Source organism: Canis lupus, chromosome 21 (genome assembly GCF_011100685.1).
Source record: "Canis lupus familiaris isolate Mischka breed German Shepherd chromosome 21, alternate assembly UU_Cfam_GSD_1.0, whole genome shotgun sequence".
NCBI classification, from domain to species: domain Eukaryota; kingdom Metazoa; phylum Chordata; class Mammalia; order Carnivora; family Canidae; genus Canis; species Canis lupus.
This window is the reverse complement of record NC_049242.1, coordinates 7,684,217-7,704,318: the sequence shown is the minus strand read 5'-3', so window position 1 is coordinate 7,704,318 and position 20,102 is coordinate 7,684,217. Positions and strand designations below refer to the sequence as shown.

Below are 20,102 nucleotides of genomic sequence, written 5' to 3'. Positions count from 1 at the left end.
TCGGGGCATATATATTGAGGATTGTTAAGTCCTCTTGTTGAATAGATCCTTTAAGTATGATATAGTGTCCCTCTTCATCTCTCACTACAGTCTTTGGGGTAAATTTTAGTTTATCTGATATAAGGATGGCTACCCCTGCTTTCTTTTGAGGACCATTCGAATGGTAAATGGTTCTCCAACCTTTTATTTTCAGGCTGTAGGTGTCCTTCTGTCTAAAATGAGTCTCTTGTAGACAGCAAATAGATGGGTCCTGCTTTTTTATCCAGTCTGAAACCCTGTGCCTTTTGATGGGGTCATTAAGCCCGTTCACATTCAGAGTTACTATTGAGAGATATGAGTTTAGTGTCATCATGATATCTATTCAGTCCTTTTTTTTGTGGACTGTTCCACTGAACTTCTTCTTAAAGGGGAATTTTAAGAGTCCCCCTTAAAATTTCTTGCAGAGCTGGTTTGGAGGTCACATATTCTTTTAGTTGCTGCCTGTCTTGGAAGCTCTTTATCTCTCCTTCCATTTTGAATGAGAGCCTTGCTGGATAAAGTATTCTTGGTTGCATGTTCTTCTCATTTAGGACCCTGAATATATCCTGCCAGCCCTTTCTGGCCTGCCAGGTCTCTGTGGAGAGGTCTGCTGTTACCCTAATACTCCTCCCCATAAAAGTCAGGGATTTCTTGTCTCTTGCTGCTTTAAGGATCTTCTCTTTATCTTTGGAATTTGCAAGCTTCACTATTAAATGTCGAGGTGTTGAACGGTTTTTTATTGATTTTAGGGGGGGATCTCTCTATTTCCTGGATCTGAATGCCTGTTTCCCTTCCCAGATTAGGAAAGTTTTCAGCTAGAATTTGTTCAAATACATATTCTGGCCCTCTGTCCCTTTCGGCGCCCTCGGGAACCCCAATTAAACGTAGGTTTTTCTTCCTCAGGCTGTCGTTTATTTCCCTTAATCTATCTTCATGGTCTTTTAATTGTTTGTCTCTTTTTTCCTCAGTTTCCCTCTTTGCTATCAACTTGTCTTGTATGTCACTCACTCGTTCTTCCACCTCGTTAACCCTCGTCGTTAGGACTTCTAGTTTGGATTGCATCTCATTCAATTGATTTTTAATTTCTGCCTGATTAGCTCTAAATTCTGCAGTCATGAAGTCTCTTGAGTCCTTTATGCTTTTTTCTAGAGCCACCAGTAGCTGTATAATAGTGCTTCTGAATTGGCTTTCTGACATTGAATTGTAATCCAGATTTTGTAACTCTGTGGGAGAGAGGACTGTTTCTGATTCTTTCTTTTGAGGTGAGGTTTTCCTTCTAGTCATTTGCTCAGTGCAGAGTGGCCAAAAGCAAGTTGTATTGGGAAAAGGAGAAAAAGAGAGGAGAGAAAGAAGGAAAGAAAAGAGAAAGAGAAAAAAAAGGGAAGAAAAAAACGAAAAAAAAAGAAGAAAAAGAGGAAGAAAAAGAAAGAAAGGAGAAAAAAGGGGGGTGGGGGAAGGAAACAAATCAAAAAGCTAAAAAAAAAAAAAAAAAAAAGAACCACGGGGGAGTATCTTCTGATTCTGTGTACTTTAAGTCCCTTGGCTTCCCCTGGAAGTTGTCAGTCAGTCTAGCTGGTGTTCTGGGGGAGGGGCCTGTTGTGCTGATTTTCAGGTGTTAGCACTTGGGGGAGCTGCTCTGACCCCTGCCTGGTGCAGGGCTCAGTGGGGGTTGTTTACCCCGTGAGGCCCCTGGAGGAACAGCCCCAGTGGCGGGGCCAGCTCTGGAGCCCTGGATTCAGCCCCCGCAGTAGCTCCGGAGCTCTCCGTCTGCAGGGCCTGGAGGCTCCGGGCGGGGCCGCTGATCCGCTCAGCTCGGGGCAGGAGCGTCCTCGCTGTCCTGGGCCCTCCCGGCCTCTGCCTGTCCCGGGGGAGGCCGGATCCTGGGCTGTGTCCCGGCGCCCTGTGCTCCGGGGCCTGTGCTGGTGGATTCGCGCTCCCGCCCCGCAGCCCCCTCCGCGGAGCCGCCCCCGAGCCCCCCGAGCTGCTCCCGCCCCGCAGCCCCCTCCGCGGAGCCGCCCCCGAGCCCCCCGAGCTGCTCCGGGTCCCGCCGTGCGCGCTGCAGCCCTTAGGGAGCTCGGGGCGCTCTCCCGGGGCGCAGGTGCCTGTCAGTGTCCCCGGGAACCCGAGGGCACCCCCGCCCTCCTGGGTCCTGCTCCACCTCCCCACGAGCCCCTTTCCCCCGGGAAGGTCGGTGCAGCTCCTGCTCCTCCGGGACGGGGCTCTCCTGTCCTGGGGACACTCGCCCCGGCCTCAGCCCGGCTCCTCCTGGGCCCCTCCCCCTCGGAGGCCTTTTGTTTCTTTATTTCTTTTTCCCCGTCTTCCTACCTTGATAGAATCGCAAACTCTTCTCGCTGTAGCATTCCAGCTGGTCTCTCTTTAATTCTCAGGCCGAATTCATAGATTTTCAGGATAATTGGAAGGTTTTCTAGGTAATTTGGTGGAGACAGGTGATTTGGGGACCCTACTCTTCCGCCGTCTTGCCCCTTCCCCTCCATTAGTGGTTTAAACTGAGATACTCCTCTAGATGCCTCACCAGCGCGACACCCTCGAGGCTCGCTGTGAACATTCAGTGTAGTCATGTTTGTTGAGTGCTTAGCTGAGCCTGACCCCAAGAGGGTGTTCATCACTTTGTGGCCCAAGGTGGTGGTGGCGGCGGTGGTGGTGGAAGAGAGAGGAACAGTATCCGGTAGCTGTGTTAGCGGAATGCTAGTGATATCGCTGTGCTGTGGGAGAAGAGGTGTGAACTGAAGGCCTCTCCAAGGCGCCAGAGCCGGCCAATGTGAGCAACCTGGTCCCCTGGGGAAGGAGCCAAGTTGCTATGGAGTGACGGGGAGGCGCCGTGGATCCTCTGCAGTTCGGGTTTGCAAATTCAGCTTCCCAAAGGCAGCATGGCATGGTGATCAAACATACCTGAAATTAAATACCGACCTGCCACTTACCAGCAGATCTTAGCCTCCTTGTCTAATTCTCTGACTCCCGGGCTCCCTATTTGTGACACGCAGAGGTTAACAGCCACCGTACTGGTCCCAGGGAGCGCAGAATGACTGCATGTAGTCGAGCAGCTGGCACAAAGTTCTTGGTCAGCAAAGCAGCTATCGCCTCCCTAGAATTTCATATATAATGAGGAAGAAACCAAGGTAGGCAAGATTAAAAGAAAATTCATGTGCTTCACACTGTTTCTTGAAACCAGGTTGTTGTTTTAAATACATTGAGCACAAGGCTTAGAAAGTCACTTTTAAAGAAAACAAAATTTGGGGGGTCTGGGGGCCTGGGTGGCTCAGTCAGTTAAGTGTCTGCCTTCAGCTCGGGTCATAATCCCAGGGTCCAGGGTCTTACTTTTGGCCCTGCTTAGTGGGGAGCCTGTTTCTCCCTCTCTTTCTAGCCCTCCCCCAGCCCTGCTTGTGTGCACTTTCTCTTAAATAAATAAAATCTTAAAATAAAAATAAAGCGAAGTCTGAAGTGCACTAAACCCTAAGCATCATGCATTGATTTCTATTTTAGACTCATTCATGGACTTCAGTAGAGTGTGCCTTTGCAAATCACACCTTCCTCTTAAGCTGGAGGCCAGGCCCTATCCACAGTGTCCTCCAGCTCTGAGGCTGCACCCATGTCTGAAGGCCTGTGCTCAGACCTCAGGGTGAGATCCAAAGGCATGACAGGTGCCTGTGGCCACCTAGGACGGTGCAGGAGCTGAAGACCTAGCAGAGGTCACTTACTGGAGTTCAAGAGCCATGTTAAGGGAGGGTGATGTGGCCCAAGGTATATGTTGACAAAATGAATCTGGGTGCTCCAGTCGGATATATGGAAGAGAAAGCCCAGAGGGCAGGGGGCCATTTGAAAGACTTTAATTCCAGGAAAAGTATAGAGAAAACGCTACTTGGGGGTAGCAATAAAAATAGAGAGTAGATGGTCAAAACTAGGAACATCACAGTGATAAAATGTACAGATTTCAAATAGGTTATAAGAAGTTCATTCTGCCACATGCCAGTTGAGTCACCACGGCTTGGGACAACCCACCTTCAGACTTTAGGTCCCATTACCTTCCACCCCATCCCAAGAGCCAATCAGAGAACTGTGCTTGGCTTACCTGTGAACTACAGAACTGAGTCTACCTGCGTCTACACAGCTTCATCATTAGTTCTATGAAAATATTTGCCCAGGAAGATAAGGCTTTTGCCAAGATCTCATTTCACCGTGTGCTTCAGGAAATCCTTTTACTCTGATCAACTGGTTTAAAGCAAGGAGTTTGTCCATCTAGGCAAATAGCTCTGCTATGAGAATGATAGATTTTGCTCATCTGGCCAAATGGCTTATTACTAGCCAAGTTTACGTCTCAAGAATTGCTAATTCTAGACTACTATGGCACAAACCTATTACCTAAATTAGTTATCCATCATAAAAGACTGCTTTAAACTATTAAAAACCAGGCCCCCAAACCTGGCAAATACTCTCCCTCACTTCCCCCGTCTGAGATATTACTAAGACTGTCAGTAGGAATTCTCGCTTAATGCAGCCAGCCTAATGAACCTCACTTGGGCCAAGAGGCTTTCTGGGGACCTTCTGCAGAGCTGATAAGCATCAAGCCAAAACCACCAGCCTGAGGTTCACAACCATACATAATTCCTCCTGTTTTGAGGAATTGTCTCTGGGTCATGATCCCAGAGACCATGACCATGCATGGTCGTACCTATTTCCCTCAAGCTGTGAGACCTCTCTCTGCTCTGACCCACCCCCCACACTCCACCCCCACACTCTTAGTGTTACTTTCCTTTGCCTCATATTAGAGCTGTATTATGTATTTGTTTTATTGCTGTCTGTGGTACCCTCTATATTTCATACAGAGATGCCAATAGTGTGCCTTGCACATGACCAGGGCATGACAAGCTCATTCTAAAAGTGTTTTTAAAGACTTCCAAAGCATTTAAGGAGAACAAGTCAAAGGAAGCATAAAATCTTAATTTTTTCCCCCTTAAACCAAAATTCTAAAAGCAAGATCTCTGGTATAATTTAGAGTTGTGTTTGGCTTTACAAAATAAGCTCCCTCTAGTTCTTTTCAGAATGTTTGATAATTAGCTTTTGGGCTCTTGTACTGCTTCCATGCACACATGCACACTTGCCTGCACACACACATACATCAAACCATGTCAACTTAGATGTCCCAGGAATGTACTTTAGTGTAATTACAGCAGCCTTCTTTGTCTCTTCCATCTTCTGTATCTTCGGCTTGATGTTTTGAGATACTGATCTACTTCTTTCCCTGATCCTAGATCCTACTAGAAACGTGTCCCAGGCACTGTGCTGGGTGCACAGTGGGGCTCCTCTGTGGGTGAAGCCCAGATTTGTATGTGCTGCTGAGGAAGAACAAGTGATAGCACATCACCAGTACCTAGACAAATTCTTTATTTTGCACAGGCACCTGGTTTCTAATTAAGCTTAGGCATAAACAGATAAAGATTGATGGATTGCTTCATGATGGAGACAAGTGAGCATCAGGTGATGACAAACCTTGAGAGAAAAACAGTCAAAAGTGAGTACAGTGAGTCAGACACCATGGGACAGACTCAGCAAGAATGCCTGAGACGGGAACCCACCCTCATAGATCTTCTTGGCCTCATAGGGGCAGCAAACTATTCATGTCCTAAGACTTGAGCAAGATAAACCAGCACAAGCAAACATGCCCAAAGCTCTCTTCCCTTGCCACATTTCATTCTATTTGTCATAGTCCCCCCCCTCCATGCTGTCACCATCACAACCACATTCTATGACAAATGACAGAGCCATCATCGGGAAAGACGAAGAACCAGACATACCCTCTCCCATTCAATTTAACCTCAAATTTCCAGTCTCATTCTTTCTGTGAGCTTCAGCGTCTTGAGATAGGTCATACCTGCCTGTGGATCACTGAAAATTTTCCAGCAGGATCTTCTACATGTTATAATCAGATCAAAGGCGTTTTTTGACCCTCTCCAAATATTAACTGATCAACTTGATATTAAATGAATATAAAATATGAGTTTGGATAAAGACAAAGGTGAAAATTTCTAAAATAGGAAATGCATATGTTCTTTTTCTGTCCATAAGGAAATGCAGAGTGACGTGGGTTGTGTCCTGGGATAAATAAAGAGGAACTCTTTCCAAACTTCATGCCTTCCAGACCTCTGCTCTATATGTGGAGGAACACCCCCTGTCTCCCAACTGATTCGAGCCCCTTTCAGGAGTCCTTGAAGAGGACTGTTTACCTCACCAGTTACCCCACACCAGTTAAAGCCATCGCTTGGAACTGACTAAACCTAAAATCATGTTTTAGGATGGATAGCCCTTCTCAAAATTTTAGCCAGGGAGAAGATTAGGTTAGATGGACTTTAAAACATAGCCCAAGATTAAGTCTCCCTTATTTTAATGACTCAAAAAAAAATCTTTCAAGGAATTTATTTGTAAGCAACTTATATTGCCCAACTTTCTGTTTATGTACATACTCTGTTGGCTTATTTACCCCATTATAAATAAAAGTCTCTTAAAAGGCTATCAGAGTAAGTATGGATTATTATTTTGCCTTTTTATTTTAATTTTTTAAAGATTTTATTTATTTATTTGGCACAGAAAGAGCATAAGCAGGGGGAGAATCTGGCTCCCCGCCAAGCAGAAGCCCCATGTGGGGCTCTATCCTAGGACCCTGGTATCATGACCTGAGCCAAAGGCAAACTCCTAACTGACTGAGCCACCCAGGTGCCCTTATTTTGCCTTTTTAATAATGAATCATTATTAAGGTGACTTGAAGGAAAAACAACATGGCTATTTAATCCATCACATGGTGTGTAAACAATTCTATCTACAGATACATGTATAGATCCACTGCATATATAGATATATCACTTTACACATAGATATATCACTACATCTATCCATCCATCCATCTCACAATAGCCCAGATGTTGCAACAACCTCTTGAATGTCGCTATGTTTCTAATTTCACTTTCTTCTATTTTCCACACTGCAACCAAAGTCATTTTTCGAAATGTAAAAATGGTACTTTCATCTTACTATGCAAATAGTTCTTGTCTCTTTACATTGTTGAAGTTCAAAAGCCCTTCATGATTTTTCTCTCCAACAGCATCATCTGCTGCTCCATTCCCACTCTTCCTCTCTCCTCCAGCCCATGGGAGCCCTCACCATTACCTCAGTGCTCTAGTGGCCTGTGCCTGTGTCCATACTGGCCCTGCTGGGTCACCTGGCCTGCCTTCTGCCCCCTGGTGAGCTCGTGTTCACCCTTTCAAACCTAGATATGTATCTACTCCCCTCCCCTCAGCTCATTCACCCTCACTTTGGGTCACCACTCTATCCTGTATTTACCTTCATCATACCATTGAAACCAACACTTGTTTATATTTGTGTCCCCTAACGAGGCTGTAAACTGTTTGGGGACAGGGTCTGTGTCTAGTTTTGTCTTTTCTGTGCTGAAAACAGTATACATAGTATACAGTAAGTGTGCAATATATATAAACTGAATGAATGCATGAATGGAACTCTTGAGGATATTTCAATAACCTATAGAGAAACTGGAGAATAAATTTTTTAAGTTGTTCTTAAATTTTATTTATTTAAGATTTTATTTATTTATTCATGAGAGACACACAGGGAGAGGCAGAGACATAGACAGAAAGAGATGCAGGCTCCCGTGGGGAGCCTGATGGGGAACTTGATCCCAGGACCCTGGGATCAGGACCTGAGCCAAAGGCAGATGTTCAACCACTGAGCCACCCAGGTGCCCCAAATTTTATTTTATTTTAAAGATTAGCTTTGCACAGTGGCAGTATTGTAGCCAATGAGGTTTATCCAAGGCGCATTTATTGCTAATTATTTTAAAGATTTTACGTCTGCCTTTGGCTCAGGGTGTGATCCTGGAGTCCCAGGATCAAGTCCTACATCAGGTAGGACTTTGCATGGAGCCTGCTTCTCCTTCTGCCTATGTCTCTGTCTCCCTCTCTCTTTCTGTTTCTCATGAATAAATAAATAAAATCTTTTAAAAAACAGTATTAAAGATTTTATTTATTTGTTTGAGACAGTAAGTGACAGAGAGAGGGGAGGAGTAGAGGGAGTGGGAGAAGCAGACTCCTCGCTGAGCAGGGAGCCTGATGCAGGGCTTCATCTCAGGACTCCAGAATCCTGACCTGAGCCGAAGGCAGATGCTTAACCAACTGAGCCACCCAGACACCCCTGATGTCCTCACATTTTAGATTCACATAATTTCTTGCCCTTATGCTCTACTGAAGCTAGTATGGATCCCAAAGGACCAGTGTTAAGGAAAGCCACTTTCAAACCCTTTAAAAATTTTCACAGAGCACTAAACTTGTATTCATTAGGATGATACAAATATAAATTAAGGGTAACCTTAATATCTCTTAATATAGCCTGAACCGTTTAATCTCGGGTTCACATAAAGCTCATTGCAGTAATGTGTAAGTAGATCAGTGGGCCAGAAACAAGTCTAAAGACAGAGTCACATACATATTTTCAGAATACAAAATCTGTTACTACAAATCAGTAAGGGAACAACGGTATATTTAGTAAATTGTACTTACATAGCTATCTCTTCATCTTGGAGAAAGTAAAGTGGCAAAATATGTTATGAATAAAATTCTAAAAAGAAAACAACAGATTAGCTGAGAATATTTGCAACACCTTAAAAAGTAATAATACCTAAATTATGGTTTATAAAAAACTTATAACATAAAAATTTAAAAACAAAAGGTCAAATAGACATAATGAACAGAGGAAGAAATATAAATGACTGTTAAACATTTGAAAAATATTCAACCAAAAAAATTTTTAAATGCCAATGTGATATCGATATCATTTTTCACTCACTAAATTGGCAAACAGATTAAAGATCGAAGATATTCAATATTGGTGACATAAACACTATTATTCACTGTTATAGAAATGCAACTTTTGTTTTTTTTTTAAAGATTTTATTTATTTATTAATGAGAGACACACAGAGAGAGGCAGAGACATAGGCAGAGGGAGAAGCAGGCTCCCTGTGGGAAGCCCGATGTGGGACCCGATCCCAGGACCCCAGGATCATGATCTGAGCCAAAGGCATATGCTCAACCACTGAGCCACCCAGGCATCCCAGAAATGTAAGTTTTTATTAAATATTTGTAAAATAAATTTTTAGTGCTTATCAAAATTTTATATGTGTATACCTAACTATTTAACCTGTAGAAGTATCTGTATATTTTGGATGTAATAATGTATAACACCTCCTAATTTGTAGTGCTGAAAAATTGGATTCAGTTTAAGTGTATGACAACAGAATCATGGTTATATAGAAAGCAGTACATAGAAATTACAGGATATTGGGACACTTGGGTGGCTCAGTGGTTGAGCATCTGCCTTTGGCAGATCACTGGTTCTCTCCCCAGTGGTCCCGGGATCAAGTCCCACATCAGGCTCCCTGCATGGAGCCTGCTTCTCCCTCTTCCTATGTCTCTGCCCCATTCTCTCTCTCTCTCTCTCTCTCTCTCATTCTGTGTGTGTCTCATGAATAAATAAATAAAATCTTTAAAAAAATTATGGGATACTTTACTGGTGTTCAAAAGCATAGGTAGATCTATATACTAACATGGATTGTTACATAAGTTAAGTGAAAAGATTAAGGATCCCCCCATATTACAACTTCTATGTATGTATGTTCATCCATTGATCGTTTGTATATACATAACACAAGGTCTGGAGATATGTTCACCTAATTTTTACCTTTGGGAAAAGGAATGGACTATGACTGTAGGGAAAGACCCTCCATGTTTTTCTTTTCTTTTTTTTTTTTTTTAATTTTTATTTATTTATGATAGTTACAGAGAGAGAGAGAGGCAGAGACACAGGCAGAGGGAGAAGCAGGCTCCATGCACCGGGAGCCGGATGTGGGATTCGATCCCGGGTCTCCGGGATCGCGCCCTGGGCCAAAGGCAGGCGCCAAACAGCTGCGCCACCCAGGGATCCCTGTTTTTCTTTATCTAATCTTTTATTGTCTTTTCTTTCCAACTTGAACATGTCTTATTTGGGGGAATAAACAATAAAAAGATTAAAAAATTTTAAGCATACCACTAACTAGAACTCTTGTTATCTATCATGATATCACTGAACAAAGATGGCTTAATCACAGCAAAAGAAGATTAAGGTACAATGTCTAGATGAACTCTCTGAGGCTACTGATGCTAACGAGGGACAGGGTGAGGCAGACATAGTTTGTTACATTAATAAGATTGGGAAGAAGTATACCCAACACCTAGAACCAGGTATTCAGGGAAAATGGTGAGAGGTATAGGTCAAGGCTAACAGCTAGTGTCCACAATCTCAGAGATACAGGGTATCCTCATCCCAGGTGGCAGACTAGGAAAGGAAACTGGAATGTGGTTGGCAGCAGGGATCAGAGACTTAGCCAAAAGCCTGGAGTGCAGGGAACTGACCTCAGGCCCTAGGGTGGAGCTTTGGGAGATAGCAAGAGCAAAGGAGAGCCTTCAGAGTACAATCTACCTGAGTCAGAGGTCGTGACAAGGCCACAGCTACGGACCCATAAAGAGAAAAGCAGACCCCAGTTTTAGAACGGTGGTGACCTATCTGTTCACATTAAATGTGACCATTGACCAGGGTGTAGGGTAGGGTCAGATCTATATCATAGTGCCACATGTTCTGAACTCTGGGTAAGAAGACTGTGGAAAGGGCAGTCAGCTGTTGGTATAATTCAGGGTAACTGAGAAAGTGCTGCAGACCTCTTAGTTAGCTCTCCAAAACTGTATGATCAGAATATGTTGGTCTAGACTGGGGATCAAAAAACAGGACCCCACAACACAATCTGAAGAAATATTAGAGATAGTGCTGACTCAAAATGAAGATTTCTAGAATCTCTGGTAGATATTCCTCAAAGAAGGCTTCTTATTTTGAGAGTCACTAGGCATTGAGAGACTGGTCACGTATCTCTGCGTTAGGTCTAAGCACATCAATCTTGTTGGTTCTCTCTCCTGAACTTTCCAGGAGAAGTATCTACCTGTAATTGATGGAGTAGCAAGCAAAAGGAAGAGACACCAGTGCTGTCTTAGATTTATGACCCCTTTTTTCACTCAAGGTAAGAACTCCAGAATTCAGAATACTATATTCTTATCTGATACGTGGGACTAGATTAAATGTTGAACTACATGATAGATGAAGCTGAATTAATTAATGTCAGTTCTCATATAAATGGCTTATGATGAGAAACAATGAAATTAAGGAAAGTTGATGTGATATATCATCATTCCTCTTCATTTAATCCAGCTGAGAGGTGGGCCAGAGGTAGATGCATTGCATAAATGAAAAAATGGGCAGAGTTGGTAATACATTTACATTCATTTCCTTTTCAGAGTTGTCAAGAGTTGTTCTCATGAACCTAAAATTCATATTTAGTGTACAAACAAGCTCCATGCTTTCATTTAAAAGCAATCTGGCTTGTTCTGTCTGGCAATAACATAACCCTTTATTTTAGCAACACAAATTTGGATGGAAAATCAGGGCAAGTTTTCAATGGCTGAAATATTAAAGCTTTAACATCTTTCTAGTTAAGTCCTGGATGAGATGAGCTCCCTTGAAGCCTGGCACACATGATAGCAGGGAATTCAGTATTCCTCCAACGTGGCCCTCGTGCTTTCAGAAGTCAAAGCCAGACTACCCCCAGGAACTACAGAGTCCAGTCTGATGAGGAAATCCACAGTTTTTCCTAGTCATTATCTCCCTGCTCTCTGCGAGGGATGGGTGCTCCATGGTAAAGCAGAGAAGTATACTGACTTAGGTTCCAGGGTGCAAGTATGTGAGAGAGGAGACATTCCTTTAGATTGCAAAAATCTAGTATGCTAATTTTGTTACCAACTGATATGCAACCAAAGTATTTTTTAAATTCATTAAATGAGGGAAGCCTGGGTGGCTCAGTGGTTGAGTGTCTGCCTTTGGCTCAGGGTGTGATCCCAGTGTCCCAGGATCGAGTCCCACGTCGTGCTCCCTGCATGGAGCCTGCTTCTCCCTCTGCGTGTGTCTCTGCCTCTCTTTCTGTGTCTCTTATGAATAAATAAATAAAAATCTTTTAAAAATGCATTAAATGAGTACATACTTATTAGGCCTGGTGGGGTTGAGGAGACCAAGGTGAGTAAGTCAAAAATTCCAGTCCTGAAGAGATTCATGGTCAGGGACATAGACACCTGAACAGAGAATGTGTAAAGTACAGTAACAGAGCAAGATCAAGGTGCTGTGAGAGCATTTTGTAAGCTTGTGGAAATGGTAGATGTCCCCCCAGAAACACCACCTTCAGGCAGTGCTCAAATTAGATAGATAGAAGGTCACCAGTCAGAAGGAAGATGATGTGTGAAGCAGACAGAAATGCAAAGAAAAGGCACTGAAGCCTGGAATGCATAGTTTGATTCTATGCCTATCAGATTGTCAATGATTAAAATTATATATGTGATACTGTGTGGCCAACAGAGTTGGAAACAAGCCCTTTCAGGTTTGCTGGTTAGGGTGGAGGCTGGTCCAAGCCCTGTTGAGGACAACGAGGGAGATCACTCATGTTCACAAAGACACCTATGTGTAATCTAGCAGTTCCTCTTTTAGGAATGCAACACAATGGTGCCCCCCCCCCCCCAAAAAAAAGAGAAGTCTCAAAAGAATGAGTTGGAAGGATCTCCAATATCTATTACTCAGGAAAAGCACAAGTACAAGCTGCAGAACAGCAGGTATGAAAGACTACTATTTGCGTAAGAAAAGGGACATGATAAAATAAAGATTAAATATAAACATTCAATACTGTATGCATAAAATGTCTCTGAAAAGAGACAAGGAACTAATAAATGTGTTGCCTCAGGAGAGAAACTGGCAGGTGTCTTTCTTTCTTTCTTTCTTTCTTTCTTTCTTTCTTTCTTTCTTTCTTTCTTTCTTTCCTTCCTTCTTTCTTTCCTCCTTTCTTCCTTCCTTTTTTTCTTTTCTTTTCTTTTCTTTTCTTTTCTTTTCTTTTCTTTTCTTTTCTAATTTTCTTTTCTTTTCCTATGGTGAGAACCATTAAGATCTACCCTCTCAGAATTTCATGTGTGTAAAACAGGATTGTTAATTACAGTCACATTTCTGATGTTAGGTCTCCAGAACTTACTCACTGTGTATAACTGAAAATGTACCCTATGGCCAACATGTCCCATTTCCTCCTCCCCTTAACCACTGGCAACCACCATCTACTCACTATTTCTATGAGTTTGACTATTTATGTTTCACATAAAAGTGAGATTATGCAGTATTTGTCTTTCTGTGTCTGGCTTATTTCACCTAGCATAGTGTCCTCTAGGTTCATCCATGTTGGATGGCAGGACTTCCCTTTTATTTCAGGCCAAATAATGTCCTATTGTGTGTGTGTGTGTGTGTGTGTGTGTGTGTGTGTGTGTATAACATTTTCTTTATCTATTAATCCATCAATAAACATTTAAATTATTTCCATATCTTGGCTGGTGTGAATAGGCTGCTGTGAATGTGCGAGTACAGCTATCTCCTTGATCTCCTAATTTCATTATCTTGATATGTACCCTTTCATAACTTTATTTATATGTTTATTTATTTTTAAGTGGACTCCACACCCAACGTGGGGCTTGCACGCACAACATTAAGATTGGCACCTGAGCTAATATCAAAAGTTGGATGCTCAACTGCCTGAGTCACTCAAGCATCCCTTTTAAATTTTTTTATTTTGATTTTTAATTTTTTAATTTTATTCCTTTCCAAAACTTTAAAGTGTATGGTTTGTTTACAAGAATAATCTACTGCAGGGGGAGCTGTGGGAGATGAGTGCAAAAAGGTTGTGTGTGAAAGGCTCATTACCTCAACTAAAGAAGAAAGGCATAGTGGAGTGATGTGTTGGTGTTCAGGACATCAGCCTTGGTGGCAGAGAGACCTAGCTTTAGAATCCCACCCAACACTTCCTGGCTGCCTGTGGGACAGTACTTGGCATGTTTCCAACCACAGGAGGTTCTCAATAAGTCCCGCTCCTTCCCTCCTTCTCTTTTTAACCGTCTACTATGTCCTGGCTTAGCTGGATAACAGGGTGTTCACTGAGGCAGACTTGCTGGGGGGCGGGGTGCACATTTACCTCCTTGGTGCCTAGTGCTTTTCCAAGCCCGTTTTCTATATTAGAAAAGGCAGTTAAAAAATGAGACCCATTGTTTTAATTATTTGTTCACCAGGGGACACATTACTACAGTTTCATGCATGTCAGAGGGAGGGCTCATGAATCAATATGGCACAGAGGAAACAAAGTGAAGATGGAATTGAATGTGAGAGGCTACACAGAAGTGCCCTCAGATTAGCTTAGGCAATTCAATTTACCATGGCCCTTGCCATCAGCAAAATGTCATTACACTGTACTTCACTTCCTTCCTAGAATGACTAAGCGGATGAGCAAGGCTCAAATTGTCATGCAAGCAGTTTATCATCATGGTTTGGAATGTAGCAGGCTTTCTAAGGAACCAAGGAGACTGGAGATTTTGACTGTCAGGACCCAGAGCCCTTATGGTGGCAGGACCTGAGGACAACAGGACTGGAAGCTCTTAAGGCCACCTGGAGAGGGGAATGGAAGGGTAGGAGATTCCCAGGGACTTACTCATTTATCCTGGTATAAATTAATATTTTGGTGTCTACATTTTATAAATTAGAAAGTGCCTCTCTTCTGGGTTTCTTCCCTTTTCTGGTTTGTTCTTTCATTTATCCAACACATATTTGTTAAATGCCTATTTGTTCAACATCGTGTCAAGCAGTCAGAACTCATAGAATAAGACAGTTTCTGTCCTCAAGGAGTTCATTCCTCTATATGCCCTTTACCTCCTTCCTACTGAGTTTGCATTCTTCAGTTCAGAATGTCTACCAGTATCAACATCAAATGTGTGTACACACACAGACACACATAGCTGTTGTTGCTAAAAGACTGGTAGTATAAACTACAATAAAACCTTCAGTTTTTCTCTGGAGAAATCATCCCAGGCCTCAACATGTGATAATGGTGATTCCAAGACTTGGTATATGTACTAGACTACTTGAACTAAGTGGCCAAATTTAGCATGACCAATAATAGATCAAACTGACAGTATGCATCTCTTGGTATAATTCAATGGGAAATACAAATTATTTGTATCAAGTCAGTAGAAAACAATCAGAAGAACCCAGAACCTGGGCATCCTACAAGACAACTGGCCTGACCTTTTCAAAAATGTCAATGGCAAGTGTGGTAGCTACTTTCCAATATGGCTCCACAATGATCATAGCCTCCTGGTACTCATGCCCTGGTGTAATCCCCTCCCACATTGACTAGAGTTTTGCAGAGTTAACTATGTATGGCTTCTGAGGTGAAATCATAAAGGATATTGTGGCTTCTGCTTTGTATCTTCCTATATCAGTTGCTCTGGAGGAAGCTAATCATCATGGCCTGAGAAGCATATATAAACACTCCTACAGAGTGGTCTATTGGTGAGGAACTCTCCTGCCAGCAGCTGGAACCATCTTGTCAGCCATGTGGGTAAGCCACCTTGGAAGTGATACTCCAGCCTTGAACAAGCCTTCAGATAACTGAATTCTCAGGTGAACTATTGACTACTTCATGAGAGACCCCAAATCAAAACTATACAACTAAGCCATTCTCGAATTCCTACCAACAGCAAGTACATAATAAATGTTTAGAGTTTTTTTAGACACTAAGTTTTATGGTTATACAACAATTTTTTATTTTCTCATACAAAAATAGATGTCTAATACATCATGAAAGAAAATAAAAAGCAAAAGGATGATTCTAGATTAAAGGAGATTAAAAGAACATGACCACCAAGGTTAAGATACAGCTCTTCATTGAATTCTGGAAGTGAGGACACAGCTAACAGGAAGTTTACTTGGAGGAAGATTGGGGAAATTTAGATAACGTTTTTGAATCAATGTTAAGGTTTTTGGATGTGATAATGGTATTGTGGTTAAGGGAGTTAATGCCTTTGTTCTTAGGAGATACAAGCTGGAGTAGTTGGGAGAAATGTCATGATGTACATAGTATTTAATACTTTTAACCATAAATTTATGGAAAGAGATAAAGCAAATGAAATAAATTTTGTTGAAGGTTATGTTGTTTACTATTCTATTCCTTTGGGTTTTTTTTAATACATTTGAATATTTTTAAAATAAAAAATGGGGAGGAAATGTGCATGCAACTTGAACCAATAATTACCTTCCAAGTATTTGTCCTAGTGATATAACTAGAATGAGCACAAGAGTTTTTAAAAAGATTTATTTATTTGTTTACTTTGGAGATAGAGCACAGGAGGGAGAGGGAGAGGTGAGGTGGAGAGTCTAAAGCAGACTCCATGCTGAGCATGGAGCCAGATGTTGGGCTTGATCTCAGGACCCTAAGATCATGACCTGAGCCAAAACCGAGTCAGATGCTTAACCACCTGCACCACTCAGGTGCCCCTTTTATTTAAAGAACTAGAAGAATTTTTATCATCTTTTTCATAGTAGTCAAAATGCAATTTTTACATGGATATTTTTAGGATATTTTTTATATTTTTAGATACATATATTTTAAATATGCCTTCCAAATTATAACATTAAATTGTCCACTATGTAAATACTCAACCAGTAGAAGAATCATGAAGTTACATCAATACTATGGAATACCATTATACCATCAAAAATGATGTTGGAAATGAATATTATCAGTATTTTTATAAAACCTAACCAAGTGAATAAAAAGCACATAATAAATCAGCAGGATTAGCATGATCTTATTTCTAGAAAACATATGTGGAAAACCATGTGGAAGAATAATTCCACAAGAAATCCCACTAGGGTGCTATTTCTGTGTCACCAAATAGTGGATATTTTTTCCTTCTTTTTACTTGTCTGCATTTCCTAATTTTCTTCAATGAATATGCACTGACTTTGTTATAAGGTAAAAAAAGGAAAAAGAAAAGGTTACTATTGTTTTGAAAAGATGGAGGTGCTGTTTCATTTTGGTGTCCTACACTTGTATGCAAACTGGCTCCTATCCTCATGAGAAAAATCAGGTTAGCCTAGTTCATGTTGAGGACATGAAGTGTAGACCTAACATGAACCTTGGAACGGTTAAAAAGAAAAGTCCAGGGATCCCTGGGTGGCTCACTGGTTTAGCGCCTGCCTTCGGCCCAGGGTATGACTCTGGAGTCCCCGGATCGAGTCCCACATCAGGCTCCCTGCAGGAGCCTACTTCTCCCTCTACCTGTGTCTCTACCCCTCTCTCTTTATCTCTCATGAATAAAATAAAATCTTAAAAAAAAAAAAAAGAAAAGAAAAAGAAAAGTCCAGTTGCCCCAACAAATAAACATACAAGTGAGTCCTAACCAACCCAAATAAGTAGAATTTCCTCTGCATAGTTAAGCTGGACAGTCCAATCCAAAGGTGACCCTTCAGTCCCTCCTGTGCCCTTGCCCCAGACACTGCTATGTCTCAAAGGTCCTCTTTTGGGAGTCCCTAGTGGGGTTCCTGGGTTTCCTCCTACTTTTGCTCCTCCCATAGCTGCTCCCAGAAGGCCCTCATCCTAGTGGCCATTCTCCTGGACCTCTGTGATTCCTGGCTCCCATGAGGAGGCTCCTCCTTCACTGCTGCTAGTGCCCTCTCTCCAGATTACAGAGCCCTCTGTCTCCCTTTCTCAGAAAGAAAAAAAGGCACTGTCCCAAAGGGTCATCTTCAGGCCTCACTCACACCAGCTACTTCTTCAATGCTTATCCCAAAAGCTAAGGCAAGAAGGACTCTGAGTCACAGACTTCCAGTCTTCATGGCGAGATACATCCATACCAGCTGGGAAGAAGGTACAAGCCTTCACAGTGTCCCTCACTTTGCCCACTCTATGGGGAGCTTGCCTTTTTATTTTTATTTTTTACTTATTTGAGAGAGAGAGAGCATGAGTGCTGGGGGGGGGGGGGTGTGCAGCAGAGGGAGAGGGAGAAGCAGACTCCCTGCTGAGCAGGACCCAGGACCCTGAGATCATGACCTGAGCCAGAGGCAGACGCTTAACCCACTGAGCCACCCGGGCGCCCCAAACTTGCCTTTCAATTCTGCATTATGGCCCAATTTTCATCCTCCGAAGGCACATGCAGATTCCCTGGGGCTAACCTCTCTGACCTCACGTGTGTAGTTCAGGCTGCAGGGCTTCAGAGTTGTCCACATGCGAACATCCACTTGTGCATTTGATGATCCCGAGGCAGTGAGGTCGGGTGCTCCCACTGAGGGAGGAGCCCCTGGGCTCAGCAGGCGACCGCAGCGGCCCGGCTCCCCCAGGCGGCCGGTGCAGCAGGTACACGGGCTCTCCAGACGCACCTGAGCCTGGCCGAGACCTCGACTTGCTCATTTACCCGCCCGCGCCTGGGCTAAGTTCTTTAATTTTCCGAGTCTCATAGTTTCCTTAGCCGCGAAATGAAGATCAAAGTATTTAGCTAATTGGGTTCGAGGATGATAAGCACGAAGGACGCGGTGCGCGGCCAATTTCCGTGTTCACCCTCAGTTTGGAGTTCTGGCCACACTCGGCAGTTTCTCTCTCTCTCTTTTTTTCTTAAGATTTTATTTATTTATTCATGGGAGACACAGAGAGGCCGAGACACAGGCCGAGGGAGAAGCAGGTCCCCGCGGGGAGCCCATGCGGGACTCGATCCCGCGACCCGGGGTCCCGCCCGGGCCGACGCGGACGCTGCACCGCCGGCCCCGGGGCCCCCTCGGCGGCTGCTCCTAGTAGACACAGGGCGGCCCCCTCCAGGCCGCGGAGTAACGGCGCCGGAGCCGCACCAGGGCGCGAGGCCGGGAAGGGCTCCGAGCGCGGGGCAGAGGCGCGGCTCGCAGCCCCGCGGGGAGGCGGGCGCGGGGGGCGCAGCTGCGGGCGGGGGCGGGCGCGGGCCGAGCCCACTGGGACCGCGGGCTCCGCGGGCGCTGGGGGAGCTCCCCGACTCCTGAGCGCTCCCCCAGTTAAATTACTGCGCATTTGCATGGATTACCTCCCCCGGGGAATTCAGAGACACCGGCTGCTCTGCACTTGGGGTCCTGGGAGGGCTGGGAGGCAGCCTGGCTGTGGGACGGGCAGGGGACGGGAGGGCCTTGCAAGGTGACATCCCCCAAGGTGCCCCTTCTAAACCCTTCCTGGGTGGCACAGGGCGGGGCCCCTATTTGGACAAGACCTAACGTGAAGTGCCCTGGCAGATCCCACTTCGCGTGGCCTGTGCAGCAGCCTGCGGGTGGAGAGGCAACCACCAGATATGCAGCCTCAATCACACGAGGGTGGGTAAGGAGTTAAAAAACAAACAGGTGGGGAGGGGACACCTGGGTATCTCAGCCGTTGAGCATCTGATGCCTTTGGCTCAGGGTGTGATCCGGGGTCCTGAGATCGAGTCCAGCATCGGGCTCCTCGCGGGGACCTGCTTCTCCCTCTGCCTGTGTCTCTGCCTCTCTCTTTGTCTCCCATGAATAAATAAATAAAATCTTTTTTTAAAAAAAAAAAGGCAAGCAGGTGAGGAATTTCAGTGAACCAACATGTGATAGCACAGTGGATGAAGGGAAGAGGAGCTGGAGAAATTGAGCCAGAATTCAGAGGTGAGCAGTAACTTTTTAAAGAATGTCTATGGCCACTGGCAAAATTGAGCCATGACCAGTCGAGGCCAAAAAGAGTATTATTTTGATGTTCCAAATGTGGTGCCTGATACACGGTGGCTACTCACCAAATTCTGTTGAACGAATGGATTAGTTCTCCTGAGACCTGGTGAAAGGGGCTACCGTGGGAAACTCTCGTCCTTCCCAGCCTCTGCAGGCATAAAGAAAGAAATTCAACAGATTATTTTTATTCTTTTCTCTATGCATTGGGGGCTTCGTTAATCTTCCGGGTAAAAGAAGAATCTAAAATATCTCTTTGCCTCCCCAAGAATAAGTTCTACTTCTTTAAAGAGGGCCAGAATTTTCCTAAGATGGGCTCAATGCAGTAAAGAGATGGATTTAGGAAAAATGCTATAATTCCTGTTCGTTGGCCCCGGG

General features: G+C 43.8%; 1 long non-coding RNA gene across 1 annotated transcript; it reads right to left on the bottom strand.

Moving 5' to 3' along the window:
- Window positions 1-5,401: 5,401 nt before the first annotated feature.
- On the bottom strand, window positions 5,402-18,804 carry LOC111091487. The gene is made up of 3 exons (XR_005375494.1): window positions 18,213-18,804; window positions 8,598-8,655; window positions 5,402-5,523 (listed from the first exon to the last, which is right to left on the bottom strand). It is a non-coding gene; the product is annotated as an uncharacterized LOC111091487 (long non-coding RNA).
- Window positions 18,805-20,102: the final 1,298 nt, after the last annotated feature.